The sequence below is a fragment of the Lichenostomus cassidix genome, chromosome 25 (assembly GCF_008360975.1).
Source record: "Lichenostomus cassidix isolate B80296 chromosome 25, HeHo_3.0, whole genome shotgun sequence".
Lineage (NCBI taxonomy): Eukaryota > Metazoa > Chordata > Aves > Passeriformes > Meliphagidae > Lichenostomus > Lichenostomus cassidix.
The window spans coordinates 1,907,578-1,929,188 of NC_139505.1; the positions used below are offsets into that span (position 1 = coordinate 1,907,578).

At 41.4% G+C, this 21,611-nt stretch overlaps 2 long non-coding RNA genes across 3 annotated transcripts; both read left to right on the plus strand.

Moving 5' to 3' along the window:
- The first annotated feature begins 491 nt into the window (after nucleotides 1-491).
- Nucleotides 492-1,288, plus strand: LOC146427224 (uncharacterized). The gene is made up of 3 exons (XR_014856490.1): nucleotides 492-648; nucleotides 873-952; nucleotides 1,029-1,288. It is a non-coding gene; the product is annotated as an uncharacterized LOC146427224 (long non-coding RNA).
- A 6,542-nt stretch (nucleotides 1,289-7,830) lies between these two features.
- Nucleotides 7,831-19,443, plus strand: LOC146427225 (uncharacterized). 2 transcript variants are annotated; one of them, XR_014856485.1, is made up of 4 exons: nucleotides 7,831-7,923; nucleotides 14,700-14,812; nucleotides 17,715-18,102; nucleotides 19,276-19,443. It is a non-coding gene; the product is annotated as an uncharacterized LOC146427225 (long non-coding RNA). The 2 variants fall into 2 exon arrangements; XR_014856484.1 differs by lacking the exon at nucleotides 7,831-7,923 and having other exon boundaries at nucleotides 14,573-14,812.
- Nucleotides 19,444-21,611: the final 2,168 nt, after the last annotated feature.

Consider the following 21,611-nt stretch of genomic DNA (forward strand, 5'->3'; position numbering starts at 1 on the left):
CCTCATTTACGCCCTTTTGCTTGATGCAGCTGTATAAAAAAATAAAGTATAGTAATTTCCCTGAAGAGTTTTCTTCTCTATCAAGCCCTTTACTCACCAGAAAGTTAAGTCAGAGGAACTTAAGAGCCACAGCTGCTCTGAGGGCTTTGATACCCAATGGTATTTGCCTCCTCCCTTTTTTCAGGCATGCTGGGAATGAGAGGCGGGCCCAGCCAGGGGTATATTAACCCCAGCCTTTGGCTAAGGGGTTTATTTTCTCTCTGGAGTTCACTGGAGTCAGAGCTGTCTTCTCATTTAAAGGAAGGGGCTTTTTCAGCTCAGGTTTTTTCAAGCAGGTGCTTTTGGCACCTAAAGCAAGAGAGGCTTTGAAGACATGGTGAGGAAGGTAGCACTGAATGCAGTGAGTATTTAAGTTCATTATTTTGGGTTGTATGTTCAGAGTTGGTAAGATGCTTTTGTGCTTTGTAATTTAACAGAATTTGTATTTTGATGTTGGTTTTCTTTTTCTAAGAAGCATTGGAACTTCCTGAAATTCCTGATTGTGTTAAGTGTGGCGCTTGAAACTTTTTCATCAGATTCATCATGTCAAAAAAGAGACCTGCCTCTTGTCAAAGATGACATCCAAAGCTGAGGCTTCCAGTAAGTAAGGTGAGGATCATTACAAGGAGAAGGAGAGTGAGCAGGGCACTAGGTTAGGAATTACAGGGGGGTGGGGTGAGGGGTTGAAGGCAGCACAGTGGGAAATAGTGTCCATTGAGGGGCCCCATAAGACCTTTCCCCAAGACCAGCAGGTGCGTTTATGTGTGCTAAGGCGCGCAAATACGCCCCCTCCTCACAGTAACGGCACGTAATTCTACCTCTCGGTAACCCAGGTGTCCATCATAATGACAGCCACAGCCTTCAAGTGGGGATGAAGCTGGAGACTTAAAGGCCTAAGTGCACTTAGGAAATGGCAAGTGGCTGGATTGTGGGGATTTGTCCCACGTGCCGCTAAACTCATGCATTGACTTTGGTTTTCTTTTTCGTAGCCAACTAAGGAGCTCACCAGCCATACCGGGGCCTTCCGAGAGAGCCGAGGCGGACTCCCTTTGCGTCCAGCGTGGATTCCCGTTGCCGGCCGTCTAAAAGATAAGTTGGGGGCCATAACCCAGAGATGGGATGATAGCGGGGTAGCAGGCCGGAAATTCCTGTGAGAGATCTAAAAATTAGCTCAGGGAAAGAGATGTTCTCTGAGGGACTTCTTAGTAGAGCCAGAGGTGGCAGCAGCTTTACTTTGTTTGCAACCGTAAGGATGCACAGCACGGAGCAGTTCCAGTTTGTGTCACGTTGTCTGGCGTCTTTTGTCGTCTGCTCTGTCTTTGGGATGTCTCAGATCAATTGTCTCTGTCTGTTGTGCTTTATTGCGAGCGTTGGTTGGCATCTCTGGGTTCTCAAATATTTGCGCTTCTCGGTCCGATGCCAGCGTGATTTGTTCTTATTCGTGTCTCGGCCGTGTCTTGGAACCGCATATTGGAAGTGTGGAGTCAGATGTGTTTTGAGGCCTTGTTCCCGGCTGTATTGCCATCCATCCTTTCCAGGTGTGAGTTGTAACGTCTTAGGGCTTGTAAGGATGCGTGGAGCGTTCTGAACGTAGCATTATCTCACAGCCATCTTGATCATTGTGACCGACCGTTCTTGTAACAGATTGCTGATGTTCCACTTAGCTCATGCGTTGATGTTTGGCGTTCTTTTTTTAGCAGACTAAGAGAGAGAATTGCCTGGTGACAGCAGGAACTTCTGAGATGTCAAGGAGGTGTTCTTTGTCACCAGACATGGATTCACATCCCTGGATGTCTAAGGGATAAGTCAAGCACTATTACTCACAGAGGGGATGGAAGCTGGGTGCCAGGCCAGGACTCGCCGGGAGGGATTTTTGTATTAGCTTTGGATGTGGGGATGTCCAAAAAAGGTCCCCTTAGGTCACGTAAAGGGACTCTGATGACAACGCAGAGTTGCGCAGGGCAGGGCAGTCCTGGTGTGTGTCGCATCGCTTGTCTACCGTGCGTTCCCTGTCTTTTGTGTGTCTTGCGTTGCATATCTTTTGCCTCACCCCTTTGAGGGGATTATCTAAAAGGCCAGGCCATCCTTACCATCTCTGATCTCCGTGTTCCTCGGCTTGGCGCCGATATCTTTGAACCTTCAATGCCCGAGCTCAGGTGTGCATCAGAATCTCTACATCTCTTTAGAAGCATCGAGTCGGAAGACTTTTACAGTCTTGTTCTAAGCCGTATCGACAGCTGTACATGGCAGTGATCCATTATAGCAGGCTAGGACTTGTAAGGGTGTGTGGTCAGAATCTTGTCCCTATCTTCGTGATTCACGGGCTTCCATCTTTGCCATTTTGGCGAGCTTTTTGTAATGTGATCACGTTAGCATCTTCTGCCGGGGTTTTTTGGGCCTGGTTAGCTCACCTTCAGTCTCACCTGGGCCATCTCATTCCGCATCCTCTCGATCATTGCAGTCATCTCACTGAGAGTTTTCTCTCATTGTCGTGTCCCCTTGTTGCACATCCTGTCTAATGTCTCTTTGTGTGTGTGTGTGTGTTTGTTTGGCCTGGAGCTGCAGGTACAGATGTGATGTACTTCGATCAGATAGGGGAGGTTGTAGTTTTTCGGTGTTTCAATGTGGTTTTTGGCACTTGAGAAACGATTCACCGAAGATCCCCATCTGTATCTGTGCTGGGAATGGTGAAAGTGTGGTGTTCCCAGTTATGGCGTGGGTGGCTGTTGTGGTGACGCCAGGTCAGGGCTTCCACTCTATCCCAAAGAGTGCTTACCTCCAGCCTGTGTGTCCCCTCAAAAGTAGGTATTGACTGTGTGCCTGTCCCCTTCAGCTCCTCAGCCCATGTGGCCTGTGGCCTGTGTCCTGTCATGGCCACCCTGAGCCCAAAGAGGCCCATGTGGTGCTCCCAGGCTTGTCACTTCCTCCTGGGATTGCTGTGGTACCCCCTGCTCTGCCTAATGTTACCCTCTGAAGCAGGGGCATCCCTCTGCCTCAGGAATGTCCGTCTGATGTGCCACAAATGAGGGGCACCCTGTAGTGTAGGTCTGCACAGGGGTCCCTCCTGCCTTCCCCGGTCTCCTGGCAGGAAGGATACCGCAAAGCGCTAACCCCCCGCAACAGCATAAAAGGTCCTAGTTTCACTAAGCAGCCTGACATCCCCCCAGCCATCAGCAGAGGCAAGCTGAGACCAGACCACTTGTTTGGCAAGAAGTTGCCAGAACCTTTCTCTCTTCCCCATATTCCCTATGATCATGGCGTGGTCCCTGTGAGAAAGTCAGGGGATTAGTGAAGGAATCAGGGGCTTCCTTGTTGAAGAGGAGCCTAGCCCCTTCCAATGGCTGCAGACCAGGGGGGTCAGTTGGATCCAAATATTCCAGCACTGGGGCCACAGCAGCACCTAGCTCTGGACCTTCTCCTGCCATCTGGGAGTCTCTGTCATCCTCCAGCACTGACACCCTGAGCGTGGACCCCCAGAGAACCACATGAGGGTGTTTGGAGGAGTCACGGTGGCACCCCCTTCCTGCCCCCAGCCTGATGCCCGTGCTGGTACCTGCCACATTCATTGTCCTGGCAGAGCCTCGGTGGGTCTGGACAGCACCCTGGCACCAAACATGTCCTCCCCCAAAACGGGGTGTCCCACACTTTGAAGTGAGAGCAAGAAGCTGGAGATGCTGGGAGAGGCAGTGGGAGTAGTGGAAGGGAGAAAGGTGTGGGAGGCAGAGCTGGGACACAGGAGGAGATGTCACAGAGACACGGGGATATGGAGAGGGGGTGCACAGCTTGAGGGGATTGCCCATGTTGTCACCCCTGGGGGTGTGAGAGTTTGTCCAGGGTGGGATGGGGCTGTAGTGGTGAACCCCAAGTGGGATGGGGGGTGATCCCATGGGACATGGGCAGAGTCCCAGCTTGTCTGGCTACCCCATCCATTGTTAACACAGAATGGCAGTAGAGCCCAATGTCAGCCCAGGACAGCTGTAGCCCCCCCTTCCCCATTGCAGAGTCCCACGCAAACCTTATAAAATCGGGAGCGCACGTCTATACCTGACAGCTGTGCTGGTGCCCAGGGCAGAACTTGGCATCACGGGGCCGAGGGGGTTGTGGAGGGGCTGGGGGGGCCCTGGCCCCTCAGCTCTATCCAAGGATGACTGAGAGATGCTCGGGGCAGGGCCTGATCCAGCCCCCTGTGCCCCAGAGTCCCACCTAAAATAAAAAAAATGTAGAGTAAGCATTTTTATTGCGGCCAAGTGCCTGTCAACATAGTGGTGAAGATTGTGTAGAGCCCCTGTGCTGTCAGACACTCCCCAAGATCTGTCTTCCAGGTAGAGAGAAGGGCATGTGGCTGCCATCATTGTTTTGGGCAAAGAACAGTTTTTAGCTGGTTATCGGTTTTGCATCCTTTAATATCATTGCTGCAATATTTGTTTATATTTGGTGCCCTGAACAAGCACTTCCAGCTGTCATGCTGGGTAGTGAAAAATTAAAATCAATGCAAAGAAATTATTTCTGTGATTGATACCAATATAGCTTGCTGTCCCTAATCCCACCAAACAGGTTTCTACAAAGGTTCAAATGGTCAGGTTTTCCCTTTCACAAAGCCCTACTAAAGTGAGTGAGGTAACACACATGTGATGTACTGTATCTTCTGCGTTGTTATTAAGCCTTGCCAGATGGTTTTGATTAGGTCAAGTTGCATTTGCAAGTGTGTCCATGACAGGAGGGTGGAGATGTTTCCTACCTGTGGAAAGGAGCCGTTGTTCCATGCCAGGTGCCCAGAGCCAAATGTGGGATTCTGCATCCTAAAATTGTGAAAATGGCAGTATTTCTGCCAGACTAAAGCTGCCAGGAACTAGGCCTGTGGTTGGCCTTGGAGTCCTGGGATCCTTGTCCAAACTCTGTGCAAGGCTGTAGGGTGGAAATATTTCCTACCTGTTGAAAGGAGACACCAGTTAAAGCCAGGTTCTGTTTTGGGATGAGTGAGCAGCAGGAAGAGGGAGAGAGAACACGCTGCTGATCCATCAGGGAAACCTTTCCAGGTAAGATATGTCAGAGTCCTATTTTAAAGACTCAATATACCCTCTGTTTCTTACGGCAAGTAAGAAAAATAGATCTATGGTGTGCTTCTGCTAAGTTCTAAACAAATGAGCAGTGAAGCTGCTGACATTTAAACTGAAGTGCTTTCAGCAGGCCTTGAGAAGGATCCCGTCAGACTGCAGTGTATTTGGATAACCTAATACAACAAGTGTGCTGACCAAAGATGTGCTAAATGCACCAAGGAAAGCAAAGTGTTGCTCAGGTGTTTTGGTCACAGCAACGTGAGTTAAACCACACAGAACACTTCCAGCAGAAGCTTGGCCTGGGCTGCTCGCACATTGAGACTGAATGATTATACAACCGCTACCTCCTAACTCTTTCTTTGAGCCTCTTCCTTGCTTCCCTCTGACCTGGCTGACTGGAACAGCACATGGAACAGATACTGACAAGCACCTGCCATCTGAGCTGTGCAGCACTTCCTACTCAGGCTGAGCTAAACCCTCTGAACCGTCTCGCAGTGTGTCACGTAGGGCACAGGGGAGGAAGGGGAATGCAGTTATCCTTCCCTCCCCAAAATGAGACATGAGCTTCCTTGAAGATGGCATTTAAAGGATCAGTAAAGCTGTACTTTTTTTCTTAGGCCATTTCAAATTTCTGTACGTGGATGTTTCAGGAGGTGCAATTCAGTAAGGCTCTCAGAACTGAGCCACATGAATCAGGTTTAATGCTAAAGTGAATTTCAGTAGGCTGTGCATGGGTTAAACAGCCTACATACAGGAAAAATATATGTTCAGGTCTAAGGCTAAACGTGTTATTTAGTGTCCAGTATTTAATAAAAAATTTGGAAAAATGTTTTGAGATCAGCGGAGCCAAATTTGTAATCTAAGAAGTGGTAGCACCATCATCCAAACCCCCTAAGTTTTCAACAGTTTAAAGTGATGCTGAATTGAAATGGATACGGGCTTGATGTGCCAATTTTTCTATCTATTCAGCCAGATTTTAAAAACATGGAAAATGTTCTCCGAGGTAAAGTACTTCATGAACTTTTTCTTTCTACCCAGACCTGGAAGTTTGTACGGCGCCAGACCGGCATCTTCTGGCTGGATTCTGTGACATGGTGACCAAGATGGAGAAGTAGCACTTCACAAGTCCTTCCTGAGCGCTGGCAATTGCAGTCTTTTAAAGATGCAATAAAAAGAGCACATATCGGTCAGGAAGAGCATGTAGAAAAAGTAAAAAACAACATCTGCAATTTTTTTGTTGTCCATTTATGACTGTCATCTTCCAGCCAGTAAGAAAAGTATCAGGGTGTAAGGAATTTAGGGAATGAAATGGAAATAAAATAGAAGGGGGATGAAAGCAAAAGGCCAATGGTAAATATTCTGTGGGAAACTGTGCCTATGCATGAGAGAGAGAAAGAAGCAGCAGTTTCCTGAATGAAGTCACAGAAGACAATTCCCAGTGCCTACTTCTAGCTGAGTGTGCACATTTACTATGATGTAACAGAGCAATTGTAATTCCCACGACCCTGCTTTGCAAATGCAGAAATGTCCCAAAAGCTCGAAATCCAGGTTTTTAATTTTGATCAGGCGCTTAAAGTACTCACACATAGCGTGGGGTCCCGATTTGTTCCGTACAAAAGATGGCGGCGGCCGGAAAAGCACAGGCGCGTCCATTAATATGGCGGCGCCCGTTTCGCACATGCGCCGTGCACTGGACTACCAAAATGGCGGCCGCGAAGTCCTGACCCCGAAAACGGCGATTCGGCTGCTTGGCGGGCTTCCTCGGCGCTGCGGACAGGTGCGGAGTGGTCTTTGGGGGCGGGTGTGCGCGCTGCGGTTCGGCGCGGCCGCCATTTTGTCCCGAAAGCGATCGGCAAATTCCGGTTTTTTCCCACCGCTCGCGCGGTTGCCGCCGCCCGTGGGCGACGCGGACAGTATAGAGGACGCCCCTGCAGCTGTTTGCTGAGTGCATAAATGTCCCAAAAGCGCGAAATACGAGTTTTTAATTTCGATCAGGCGCTTAAAGTAGTCACCTATAGCGCGGGGTCCTGATTTGTTCCGTACAAAAGATGGCGGCGGCCGGAAAAGCATAGGCGCGTCCATTAATATGGCGGCGCCCCTATTTCGCACATGCGCAGTGCACTGACTACCAAAATGGCGTCGGCATCATTCGCACATGCGCAGTGCAGTGAACTACCAAAATGGCGTCGGCATCATTCGCACATGCGCAGTGCAGTGAACTACCAAAATGGCGTCGGCATCATTCGCACATGCGCAGTGCAGTGAACTACCAAAATGGCGTCGGCATCATTAGCACATGCGCAGTGCAGTGAACTACCAAAATGGCGTCGGCATCATTCGCACATGCGCAGTGCAGTGAACTACCAAAATGGCGTCGGCATCGTTTGCACATGCGCAGTGTAGTGAACTACCAAAATGGCGTCGGCATCATTCGCACATGCGCAGTGCAGTGGAGTGCCAAAATGGCGTCGGCATCATTCGCACATGCGCAGTGCATTGGACTACAAAAATGGCGTCGGCATCGTTCGCACATGCGCAGTGTTGCCGACTTCAAAAAGGGCGGCCGCGGGGTCTTCTCTGAGGCAATATGCGTCCACTGTGCCGCCTGAACAAAATGCGGAGTCCGAGGGTGCCACCGCAGCATTTTCCGGGCTTTGCGGGCTTCTGCTGAAGCGTGCGGTGCTGTGGACGGCGCGGGGGGGTGGCGGGATCCGCGTGTGCCGGGGCGGGCACCGGCGCGGTCGACTATATGGCCCCCCCCGCCTCTCCCGGTTCCTCAAAAGGGGCCCTCGGCACGCAGCGGATGGCGGCGGCGGCGGCGACACAGGTCGGGGCGGGGGGGGGCGGGGGCGGGGGGGGCGCTGACCCGGCGGCCCCCAGCCCGGGGAGGGAGAGCGGCGCCGCCGGCTCGGGGCCCCGCGGGACACCACTCCCCACGGACCGCTCCGAAAATGGGGTGCCTACTCCAACATATTATTACACAGATTTCACACCAGCAACCAGCTATATTGCTCTGAAAATTTATTTTTGCATGCTTCCAATTAAAAATGCAGGACCATTTCCTTACATTTTGTCTTAGATTGATGATATGATAATCCTTTATCCCCTATCGTTGGCTTATATGCCCAAAAAAAAAAAAAAGTGTAAAAATGTGTGGTCCTGTCTCTTTAACTGCACCCAGCCGCAGAAAAAAACGCGAGTTGTTTTGAAAACATTTTCTCCAAGCCTTGCTCCGGGGGAGGATTCGTCGCCCGGCAGAAACTGCGTGCTGGACAAAGGTCAGAGTGAGCTCTATTCCCGTTTTTTCCATTCTTCTTTTTCCTCGTTTGGACCCCTTCTCTTCGATCTGCTTTACCACCCGGAGACCCAAAAAAGCCAAAAAACAGCAGAGCTCTCCAGAAAGCTCCACCCGGCCCCAGGTGGGGGGGCGAAAAAGAGAAAAACTGCGTCTGAAAAAAAGACTTTTAAATCAAGTTAAATAACTGTCTTTCACCTCGTTTTTCCCCCTTCCCCTGTGCCTTATAAGGCACTCTGCGTAATTTTATTAAATAAATAATTTTTTCTTCACTTCCATCTAAAAAATTCTGTTAAAAGTAAAAAAAAAGTGTCAAAACCCTTCACTCTCAAAAAAAAGAAAATCTTATCATTAACCCGCGACATATTTGGCGCCCAACTTACGGGGCCTTAATTACTTGTTCTACACCTTTTATAAAATTAAAAAAAGTAAAAAAAAAAAACCCTAATAATTACATTCTAGTTTTAAACGCTTGATATTAAATTACAACCATCAATAATCACTATGCTGTTTGATAAAAAATTATTTAATATAATACTGTCTGTTTAGCACATAAATTTATTTCCCTACCAACAAGTAAAAACAATCCTGTCCCTAATGTATAATTTCCACCAATCAGAGACACAACTCCAACTTGTTATAGTAATGTGTGTAATACTAACAATCTGTAAAAAAATATGAAAAGCAGTTAAAGATGTACATGCTCTGTTAATTTCCTCCTCTAGTTCTAGTAACCTGTTTTAGAGTTTTATTAATAATATTACCCAACCTGTTAAAAAAGTAGAGAGTGAAACTTCCTAACTCCTCACCCATCTCTTTCCCCTTAAATCTAGTATATCAACTTTTAAAAATATTCAATTTTTCCTAAATGTTAAAAAAACCATTAACTTAATTATACAAATACTTTACCTAAAAATTTCTATGTATATAATATTCAATTTTACCAAAATAAAAACTAAAAAAAAAAAAACTAAACAAAAACAAACACCTAATCCAAATATAAAAAAATTTAAATAATATAAAATATAAAAAAACATAAATAAAACTTTAAAAAAATTCTCTAATCCAATAAACTAAAAATTTCCCCTAAACAAATCCCAAAACCAACTAAAGTAAAAAAAATCTAAAAAAAAATACGAAACCAACTACAATACAATATATTAAACCCTAACATATACTTATCATACACTATCAAATATTATAAAACAAAAAATAAAAAAACCTAAACCAATAACAATTACTCCTATTACAAAAAACAAAAAAACCCAATTTAAAACTAATCACCCAAATAACAATAGGGAGGGACCCTCAAAACCAACAACTAAATCAAAAATCATTATTAAATCCATAAATATAAAAAACCTTCACAACCTAAAAAAAAATTATATCCAACAAAATAATAAATCTATAATTAATTAATTAATCCATCTTTAAAATACTACAAACAATATTACACTTCTAAATCCTACTAAAACAAAACATTTAAAATCTATATCACGTAACCCAAATATCAACCAAACTATACAAAATAAACCTAACTACAACAACCTCTAAAAACGAACTATCAAAACTACAAAAAAAAAAATACCTACATCCCAACAATCTCTATTCACAACAAACTCAATAAAAAACTATAAAACAAAAAATTCAACGCTTAAAAAAAATAACAATAATAAAAATTCTCAAAAAACATAACGGACCCAAATCCAATTATAAACCCAAATAAAATAAAATATACACCTATAATATAACAAAAACTCCTAAAACTTAAACCATCAAAATATACTTCTACTTAAACCATTATAAAACAAAATAACAAACATAAAACTATACATAATATAACAAAAAAACTCCAAACATATACAAATATCATACATAACCCAATAAATACAAAAATCTCAACTATAAAAACAAATCTATAAAAACTAAAAAATAAAATAAAAAAATCATAAAAAACTCAATAAAAAAATTAAAAACAACCTTCTCCAAATCTCAACAATACAAACCAAAAATTCTACTACCCCACGCAAACACTCCTCAGCTATAAAAACTAAATATATCCCTCAACATAAATTATAATATTTCCTATATAACAATTAAAAAAACATAAACAAATAAAATAAACAACCCACTGCTATCCTAACACAACAAATACGTAAATTAAAAAAAAACAAAACTCAAAAAAAAACTCCACCAAAAAAAAATAACTCTACTCAATATATCTAATTCCCTTAAAAAAACCGCTAACACAAATACCCACCATAATTAAAAAAACCCTACCTCTAACCAAATAAAAACCAAAAAAACCCAAATTTTTTAAACAGTATAAATTCAATAACCTAACACATCAAAACCACAAAAATACAAAACTTTAATTAACACTAATACACAATACACAATAATACAATCACAACATATAAAAACAAAACCTATTTCTATTTCCAACATTACAAAAAAATCACAAAACTTAACCCTCGTAAAAACTAAAATAAACCTAACTAAAAAAAAATAAAAAAACCATTCCATTATAACTAACCCAAAAACTCCATATATTTTAAATATAAACTTCCTCCAAAATAAATATTTCAAAAACCCAAAAAAACTCAAATAAACATTTAAAATAACTACTGTAAAAACAAAAAACATAAAACAATTAAACACCTTACCTAAACTATCAAAAAACCCATCTACAATAAAACTCCTAAAAAAAAAAACAACAAATACCAATTACAACCTCAATTATACACCGCCAACAATACCAAACAACTCGTAATACCGTAATTCCCATTCACAAACTAATCCATAAACTAAAAAACAAAAAAATAATCAACAAAACCCATTCATCCTTTAACAACCCCATCTAACCTATACAAAAATCTAAAAAAAAATAAAAATTAACTATAAACTATCATACCTTAAATAAAATAACTCCACCTCTAAATACTACTATACCAAACATACTAAAACTCCAATATAAACTAAAATCCAAAGCAACAAAATAATATACTACTATTAACATTACAAATACATTTTTCTCCATTCCTCTAACAACAAAATACAAACCTCAATTTACTTTCACCTAAAAAAACATACAATACACCTAAAACAAATTACCCCAAAAATAAAAACACAATCCCACCATTTATCATAAACTAATCCAAACTACATTAAAAAAAATAAAACTCCAAAACATTTACAATACATTAATAACATCATTATATAAAAAAACACAACCAAAAAAATTTAAAAAAAAAAAATAATCCAAATTCTCCTAAAAACCAATTTCACTATAAAAAAAACAAAATCAAAAAACCTACCAAAAAAATCCAATTCCTAAAAATAAAATAACAAAATAAACAACATCAAATTCCTACTAAAATTATCAATAAAATCATCACAATATCCCCCCAACCAACAAAAAAAACCCACAAACTTTCCTAAAAACTATAAACTTTTAAAAAATACACATCCCTGAGTACAGCCAAATTATAAATCCTCTCTACCTAATTACCCATAAAAAAAATAATTTCCACTAAAACCCTAAACAACAACAAACCTTCACCCAAATCAAACAAAAAATTACTCATACAATAACCCTTAACCCAATCAAAACAAAACCAAAAGTCAAAAATGTACTTTACTCTACAACTAAAAACCATAACCTATCCTAAAACCTTTAACAAAAAATACCTAATAAAACCCAAAACCAACCACTAAAATTTTAAAACCAAAATTACAAAAAATCTAAAACCAACTACACCCCAACAAAAAAAAAAATCCTAACAACATATAAAAAAATCCAAACTACCTCAAAAATAATTAACACAAAAACACAACTCCTCCTAACACCTCAACTACCAATACTAAAATAAATATTTAAAACAAAAATTCCCTCTACTCATCATACCACCAATAGCACATAAAGCAAATAAATTACCCTTATCACACAGCGCACCCGTATAAAAAAATCTAAATCACCCTAAAATTTTAAAAATAATTACAAATTAACCTAAAAATAAAAATTTTAATCTAACTAAAAAAAAAAAACTAAAACAAATAACCCATGCAAAAAAAAACCCCACCATACAACCAACTACCAACAAATAAAACACACTACACTCTTTTCACTAATAATTCCTATCATCTTATAAAAACAAAACAAAAATAAAAAACAACTGTATAAAACCCCACACAACAAATTACAAAAACTAAAAAAAAAAAAAGTAAATCAAGCCAATTCACTAAACTCAAAACCATTCAATTAACCCTAAACATTACTAAAAAAAAATAACCAAAACTCTACCTTTATACTAATTCATAAATAATAACCAATACTCTATAAAATTAACTAAAAAAAATTAAAAAAACCTAATTAACAACATAAAAAAAACAATTTAAACAACTAAAAAATAAAAAAACATCGCTAACCAAACAAAAAAACTACCTATAAAAATCCACCATATAAACACCCATATCCCCAAAAATCAAACTAATAAAAAACACCAAAACAATAAACAAATAAATCAAACTACAAAAATAAAAATATCCCAAATAAACTTAAATTAACAACATAAAAAAAATTTATTCCTAACTCAATAAACCCATAATACCTCAAACCATCAAAACAAAAATACCACCTATAAATAAACACAAAACCAAAAAATAAATCTAACCATAAACTACATCTCTCAAATTATCCATAACTATAAAACATATACTACCATCAAACAAACCAAACAAATAAAACCCCTATAATATAATAAAAAATAATCAAAATATAAATATAAAAAAACCTAACTAATTAATTACATCACACTACCTCAAACACACCATAACAAACACTATATACTCACAATAATAAAAACCACCACTAAATAACTAAAAACCTACCCCATACCTCATACCACTACTCATAACACCATCCTAGGCCTTAAAAACCAAATCCTATAAAAACATAATACCCCTAAAAAAATTAAATCAAATAACAAAACTCATTTTAAAAATAACCTCATAAACAACTAAACTAAAAACCATAACATTAAATAAATATACCACATTCCCTATCATACACCAACCACTAACAAAATAAAACAATATAGTAAACTATTAAAAACCACCCTAAAAACATTAAATAAAAAAACTTATAAAAATTAAAAACAACATTTAACAAAAACCACCTAATTAATCAATACCCGAGCCTCCATCAACCAAACAAATCCTACCCAATCTAAACTTCTACATACAATAAATAAAAACAAAATCCCAACAATACATACCAAAAACTTGTTTAAAAAAACTATCTAAATTAATTCTACCTCACATAAAAACAAACCCATCCATAAAATTATCTTTACCCAAAAACCAAAATATACTTAATAAATAATACAAAAAAATAAAAAAACACAATATATCCCTCCAAAAAATTTAATTTTAAATAAAAACCACATATAAAATTAAAATAACAACATACCACCATTCACCATTCATAACATTATTTATACATAATTTTATATATATGTATATATATATATTTAAAATTAAAAAATATTAAAATAAACCTTAAACCAACACTATAAAATAAAAAACATAAAATATCTTAAATTAATAATATAATAATCCTTTATCCCCTATCATTAACTTATATACCCAAAAAAAAATATAAAAATATATAATCCTATCTCTTTAACTACACCCAGCCACAAAAAAAACCACAAGTTATTTTAAAAACATTTTCTCCAAACCTTACTCCAAAAAAAAATTCATCACCCAGCAAAAACTACATACTAAACAAAAATCAAAATAAACTCTATTCCCATTTTTTCCATTCTTCTTCTTTTTCCTCATTTAAACCCCTTCTCTTCAATCTACTTTACCACCCAAAAACCCAAAAAAACCAAAAAACCACAAAACTCTCCAAAAAAACTCCACCCGGCCCCGGGTGGGGAACAAAAAAAAAAAAACTACGTCTAAACAAAACACTTTTTAATCAAATTAAATAACTACCTTTCACCTTATTTTTTTCCCTTCCCCTGTGCCTTATAAAACACTCTGCGTAATTTCATTAAATAAATAATTTTTTCTTCACTTCCATCTAAAAAATTCTATTAAAAATAAAAAAAAAAATATCAAAACCCTTCACTCTCAAAAAAAAAAAATCTTATCATTAACCCAAAACACATTTATTGCCTGACCCCTCCCTACCCTTTTTTTCTCGTTGCAGGACACTACATTAATGCCTGCAAAAAGAAAAAAAATGTACAAACCCTTCCACATTGGGTAAATTAATATCATTTCTTTCTCTTCTTTAGCAAGTCAAACCACCTGCTTCTACAGCACTTCTGAACTCCATTCTGACTCTTGGCAAGAAATTCTTACAGGCCTGACATTGTGGCTACAGCTCTGGGATGATCCACATTGAAAGGTGGGTGCTTTCTTCAATTATCCTTTCTTCAACGCAACACTTCCTTTTTACTATCTATCTAGGTCATCTCCTTCATTTTCATAACTATATTTGGAAGGCACTGTGTACTGGGCATTGGCTATAAATGTCCACCCAGAAAGGTAGACAACAGCTTTGCTGCAAGGCAGATAATCTTTTCAATATTCCTGCAAGAGCTGGCTTACCTGCATTTGGTAATTATGGAACATGCTTCAGCTACTCCAGCGACAACACGTGAACAATTACTTCTTACTGATAGTGAGGCTCAAAAACGACACTTCTGAAGCAACAATGCACTGCAGGCACCTGGACACATGTCCTTCCCTAAGGAAAAAAAACTCAAAGTTCTTTCCCTCTTCCCTGGCTTGCTGGTACCAAGCACAGAAAACTGCACCTCAAGGAAGCTTGGAAGCCTGTACCCTCTGACATTTTGCACTTGGTTAGAGCTTTTTATTCATACCTCTGCATACTTCTGAAAATTACAGTTCCTCTTTTACAACATAGCCAATGTCCACACTTACCTAGAAAGAGGCACTGGGATTTGTTTTCTGTAAATTCATTCAGGAAACTCCTTGTTCTTTCTCTCTCTCATTCATGGCCATAGTTTCCCAAAGAATATTTAGCAGGGCCTTTTTGCTTTGATACCCTCTATTTCATTTCCATTTCATTCCCTAAATTCTTTACATCCTCAAACTTTTTCTAGTACGTGCAAGAGCACAATCGTAAATGGACAACAGAAAAATTGTAGAACTTCCCTAGCTCAAGATGTTGTTTTTCACTCTTTATCTATTTGCTCTTCCCATCTCATAGCTGCTCTTTTCCATGCACCTTTAAGGGCCTGCAATTCTCACTGCTGCAGAAGGACTTGTGAACTGCTACTTCCCTACCTTGCTCATCAGAGCACGGAATCCAGTCAGAAGGTGCCGGTCCATCGGTGCACAAACCTCCAGGTATGGCTAGAAAGAGCAGAAATAATTCATTAAATACTTTCCCTTGGAGAACAGTTCCCATGCTTTGAAAATCTGGGTTCATACATAGAAATATTGGCACATCGAGTCTGTATCAATTTCAATACAGAACAGCATCGCTTTAAACTCCTGAAAACTTCAGGGTTTAGATGATGTTGCTACCACTTCCTACATTACAAATGTGGCTATGCTGATCTCAAAACTGGTACACATGTCTCCAAATATTTTATCTAATACTGGACGGTACATAAGGTGCTTAGCCTTATACCTGCACATGCTTATTACCTGTGTGTCAACTGCATACCACGTGCATAGCCTGCAGAAATACACTTCAGGATTAATTCTGATTCGGAAGGCTCCGTTACGTGAGCCTTACAGAACTGCACCTCATCCATTATCCATGTACAGAAATTTGGCTTTCAAATGGCCTAAGAGAAAAAAAAATAGTTTTGCTAACTCTTTCAATGCCATGTTAAAGGAATAACATATCTCATGTTGCTGAGGAAACAATAACTGCAATAACCATCCTCCCCTGTTCCCTGTATGACACACTGAAAGATGGTTCAGAAGGTTTACTTCAACCACAGTAGGAAATGCCACACAGCTCACATGGTGGCCGATTCTCAGCCTCTGTTCCGCTCACTGTACCACTCGGCCAGATCAGAGAGAAGCAAGTAAAAAAAAAAAGTAAAAAAAGTTAAAAAAAATTATCCCAAAGAGAACATTTGCAGGTGCTGGTTGTATAATTATTCCATCTGAACGTGTGAGCGGCCCAGGCCACGCTTCTGATAGAACTGTTTGGTGTGGATGAACTCATGTCACTGTGACCAAAACATATGAGCGATACTTTGCTTCCCTTTATGCAATTAACACCTCTCTGATCACCACAGTTCTGGTATTAGGTTAGCCTGAGATGCTGCTGTCTGACAGGGATCCTTCTCAAAACCTAGGGAGAAAACTTAGGTTTATATGTCAGCACCTTCACTGATGACTTCTTTACAATTCAGTGGCAAGACGTCATTCATCTATTTTTATTATTTGCCACATAAGCCACACAAGATATTTATTCTTTGAAATAAGACTCTGACATCTCTTCCCTGAAAAGGTTTTCATCATTGCTCATAAGTGTGATCTCCCTCCCTCTTCCTGCTGATCGAACCTGCCTCAAACCACTGCCTCATTTCAACAGCTAGGAAATCCTTGCACACAGTTGACACAAGAGACCCAGGAGTCCAAGGCCAGCCTCACACCTAGTTCCTAGCCACTTCTGTCTGGCACAAATCCTGACATTTGCACAAATTTATGATACAAAATCCCACATTTCCCCGTGGGCACCTGGCTGGCAATCAATGGCTCTTTTCCACAGCAATGGCACATCACCACCCTCATGTTAGATAGGCAGTCTGCAGGAATCCAAGTGCACACACAGCTCTGCTTCTTTACACCTTTCATCTCACAGGATTCCTGCAGCATGCACACTTTTCAGCTACAGTACCACATTTGGAACCTGGCTGCAAATGGTGCCTCTTTTACACACGTAACAAACTTTTCCACCCTTCTGACCTGCACACCGTGGCAAATGCCTCCTAACATCATAAAAACCATCTGACAACACTTCATAACGAGCCTCAAGATACACTATATCGCCTCTGTGTTGCCTCACTCCACTCAGTCAGGTTTTCTGGGAAAAAAAAGGACTGTTTCAACCTTTTACAAACCTGCTGTGGGACTAAGAACACCAAGCTATACTGATAGCAATCATAACAATCCATTCTTTACATTCATGTCAATTATTCACTACCCACAACAACACCTGTAACTCCTGCTTCAGGACACCACATCTATCGAAATACTGCACCAATGATATTAAAGGAAGCGAGGACAATAACCACATCAAATCTCTTCTTCCCCCACAGCAACGACCGTGGCCACATCTCCTCTCTACCTCGAGGACACGCTCTGGGGAGTACCTGACAGCATAAGAGCTCTCAAGAATCTTCACCACTGTCAAGACAGCCACTTGACCCCAATGAATGCAGCATCTCCTGCAAGGACTGATGCTGCCACCACTGCAGCTTCTCTGCTTCCACACAGGGGGCCTGGCAGAGCACAGCCTCTGCACACTGCAGCTGGCCACAGCAGGGCAGGGTGGAGAGGGAGGCAGCAGCACTTTGGGGAGGCAGCAAAGAAAAGCCAGGAAGAACGACCTCTGAGCCGGGACGAGGCCAAGGCCCGTGGCCAGCCGCCACCATGTTGGCAATGACAGCAGCGGTGGAACTCCCCAACAGCAGTGGGACTCCCCAGGTAACCGGTGGCAGCAGATACACCCACGATAATCAAAGTGCTCCGGCTAACTGACCTGGTGCCGGGTCACCCACGACCGTACCTCCAAACTGACCCACTGTCACCACACCCTGCTGTCTAACTGCCCCAGCACCAGATCACCCACGGCCATACCTCCAAACTGACCCACTGTCACCACACCCTGCTGTGTTTGCCAGCCTGGTGCTTTTTTCTGTATCTAGAATGTGAAATTTCCAGACAAGGAGGTTGCTTTTTCAAAATTCTACAGGTGAGGACACTCCAGTGCTTTTCCTCAACATGAAAATTATGGCTTTTGGATTTTCTTTATGCCCGTGACAATCTGCACACTTTTGGATTCTGGCTGCATCGGTCTGTGCACTCTATGAAAAACATTCTACTGTTTGGACCTTCCGAGAAACTGAAATCTTCCAGGATTTATGAAGCGATACAACGAAACCTTTTCTCAAAACTGTTTTCTTATTCCCACCCCCTAAACTTTTATATACTTACACTCATCTATTTACATTATATCTATTTGCACTTATTATAGAGAAAATACTTACAAATCCATTGACACTTATGGAACCTCTGCTAAGACACAAGCCACGTATTTACAATGTTCAACTTGTACATTTTGACACTTCAATATCACATCAGACTTCTACGCTCTAACCGTACACATCTACTCATATCAAACCTCTCTTTACATTAATATCTAATATCTGATTAGACTTTGTACAGAACAGCTAATAGATCTCTTTATTCTTTTTTTACATTCTGTCCTATATATCATCCTGCCTTATAAGTTAAGCTCTTTCATTGGTTCATTTATATACACAACACTTGTGTTTGCACTTTAAAATCTTCTATCTGCTTTGGCCTTGCATGGACGAGCTTATGCAGGACACAGATTACTCTTTCTCTCTCTGCCTCATCTGTATGGTGCCCCAAGGAAGATTTTACAATAGCATTTTCCTTTCCTTACCTACACTTTAGGTCCATTTCATACCTTCCATTATTCAAATCCTAATACTTTTCTTACTGCCTACAAGATCATTGTCTTAAAGGAACAACAGAAAAATGGCAACACCTCCCTAGCTCAACATTTCTTTTTCCTCTTTTCCTAATTGCTCTTCTCATTTCACATGTTGCCTTTTTAATGCATGTTTAAAGGACTGCAATTAGCACTGCTCCAGAAGAATTTGGGAAGTGCTGCTTCTCCCTCTGGCTCACCGTGGAACAAAATCCAGACGCGAGATGCCGCTCTGTAGCTGTAGAAAACCTTCAGGTATTCATACAAACAATACACTAAATAAATGAAATTCTATGCCTTCAAAGAAATTCCTCATGTCTGTAAAATCTAACAATATACATTAAAAAACTCTCCTGATCAAGTATGTATCCATTTCAATGCTCAACAGACACACTTTGAACTTTTAAAAACTTCTGGCTTTGGTGCTACCCCTTCTTACATTACAAAAATTGCAAATTCTGACCTCAAATCTGGGTTCTGGGGGATCACAGGCAACTACACCACGGCTGTCACCAGCCCAGATCCTACCTAGGCCCGTATGGGATATAGGTTCACCTTGGGGTTAGACACAGCTGCTCTGCCAAAAATTCCTCCTGCAGGCACAAGATTACACGGCAGATGTTCTTAGGCACACCCTGAAAGGGGGAGCTTTCAATGGCACTCTGGGAAGCAGGGGGCTGCATCACCCACTGCCCTCAATACCTCTCACTCATCCTTCCTTTCAGCTAATGGGCCACGGCCCCCCACCCGCTCCACAGCCCCCTACAGCCCTGTGGTGCCAAGTGCTGCCCTGGACAACACAACACCTGTCAGCTCTGGAGCCCAAATCCTGGTTTTGTAAGCCTGTGGTGGGACTCAGCAATAGGGACTGCGGGCTGCACCTCTCCTGGGGTGACCTTCGGCTCCACTAACCTTGTGTGGTAACAATTCACACGGTAGCCAGGACTCTGCTCGTGGCCCATGGGTTCACCCCCCATCCCGGTTAGGGCTCACTGCTCCATACCCCACCTGTCCTGGACACGCTCTCACTCCCCCAGCGGAGGCACTACCCTGGGGCTCTGCACCCTGTACACATTTACCTGTATTTCTCTGACATCCCCTCCTATGCCACCGCCAGCAACCCGCCTTGGGACCGGGCTCTGTCTCCCACACCCTTCTCCCTTCTGCTGCTCCCCATGCCTCTCCCACAAATGTTTACTAATGCATTCTATTGCTGATCAAACGGAGAAATAATTAACACATTCACACTTTTCATTAGGAGTTTATTTATTAAAGGAATCATGGGGAGTAATAAGCAAAAATAAATTGCATCAGCCTGCACTTACCACACAGTTTTTCCTTGCTTAATAAGGTGATGCTGAACTCTCTCAGCAGGACTAAAAAATCCAGCTCTCCAGTTTAATAAAAGCCACCTTAGACCCACTGGGCCCAAAACTGTAAGAAATGTCACACTTGTTTTATAGAGCTCTGCAACTAGTCACATTGGATACTGCTTTTGGGACTGCCACAATGACAGTCTTGCCATCCTGGGAAGCTCTGGCTCTGAAGAGCCTGCTTGCTGGCAGCTCCTGCAGCCAAAATTTATCCAGTATCTTCAGCACCACCTTCATGCCACCCTAGGCAGCTGAACCGGGACACCCAGGACATTCCAGGCAGAGGTCCCTGCAGAACCATTAAAATCATTCAGTGCCCTGCAAAGCAAAGCTCAGAGGGATACAAGGCATTTCTCAGGAAAACCCACCAAAAACCCAGAAATTTTAGTGCCCAAAGAACACACTTTTTGGAATGCAACTGCAGCCCAGCTCGTACCAAATGCTACACCTATCCACACTTTTATGGGTGTGGAAAATGCCTTCAAAAACAGGTTATCCCATGACCACATCCCTCTGACAGTATCCTTGGGGCAACTCTTAGATTTTTGCATGTTCAACTCACAATAGGAAAACAGGACAGGTGTTTGGGATTTCTCTGAGCACAGTCTAGCAGCTCACAATAGCCTTTGGGCTTTTACTTTGGTATTTTTATAACCTGGGGTTTTAATTATTTTGTGACCTGTGCAGGATGGGCCTGCAGCATCCTAGTCCAGCCTCTTGCCTTCATTTGCCTTCTTCCACTGCATTTATCCTTGCATGGAAACTGCTAAAAAGCACAAAACAATGACACACACTTCACACTTCAAAGGCAAATAAATTACAATTACGAAAAATATCGCTGCCACTTTTCTAAACTATTCATCACACACCTTAGAATAAGCAAAGGTGATGTGTCCCTGACAGGACCCCGCTGGGACACCCGAGCAGGCTCAGCGGGGCGCGGGGAGGCAGGCGGCTTTGGGGACGATTCACAGACACGCTCCGCTGACCGCAGGGACACAAGCCGTACCACCGGCTGCGGCTCCGCCCCCGCCCGCCCCCGTGGCCGCACGCCTGCTCCCGAGCTTGTCTCTTGGCTTTTGCTCCTCCTAATAATTCCCCGA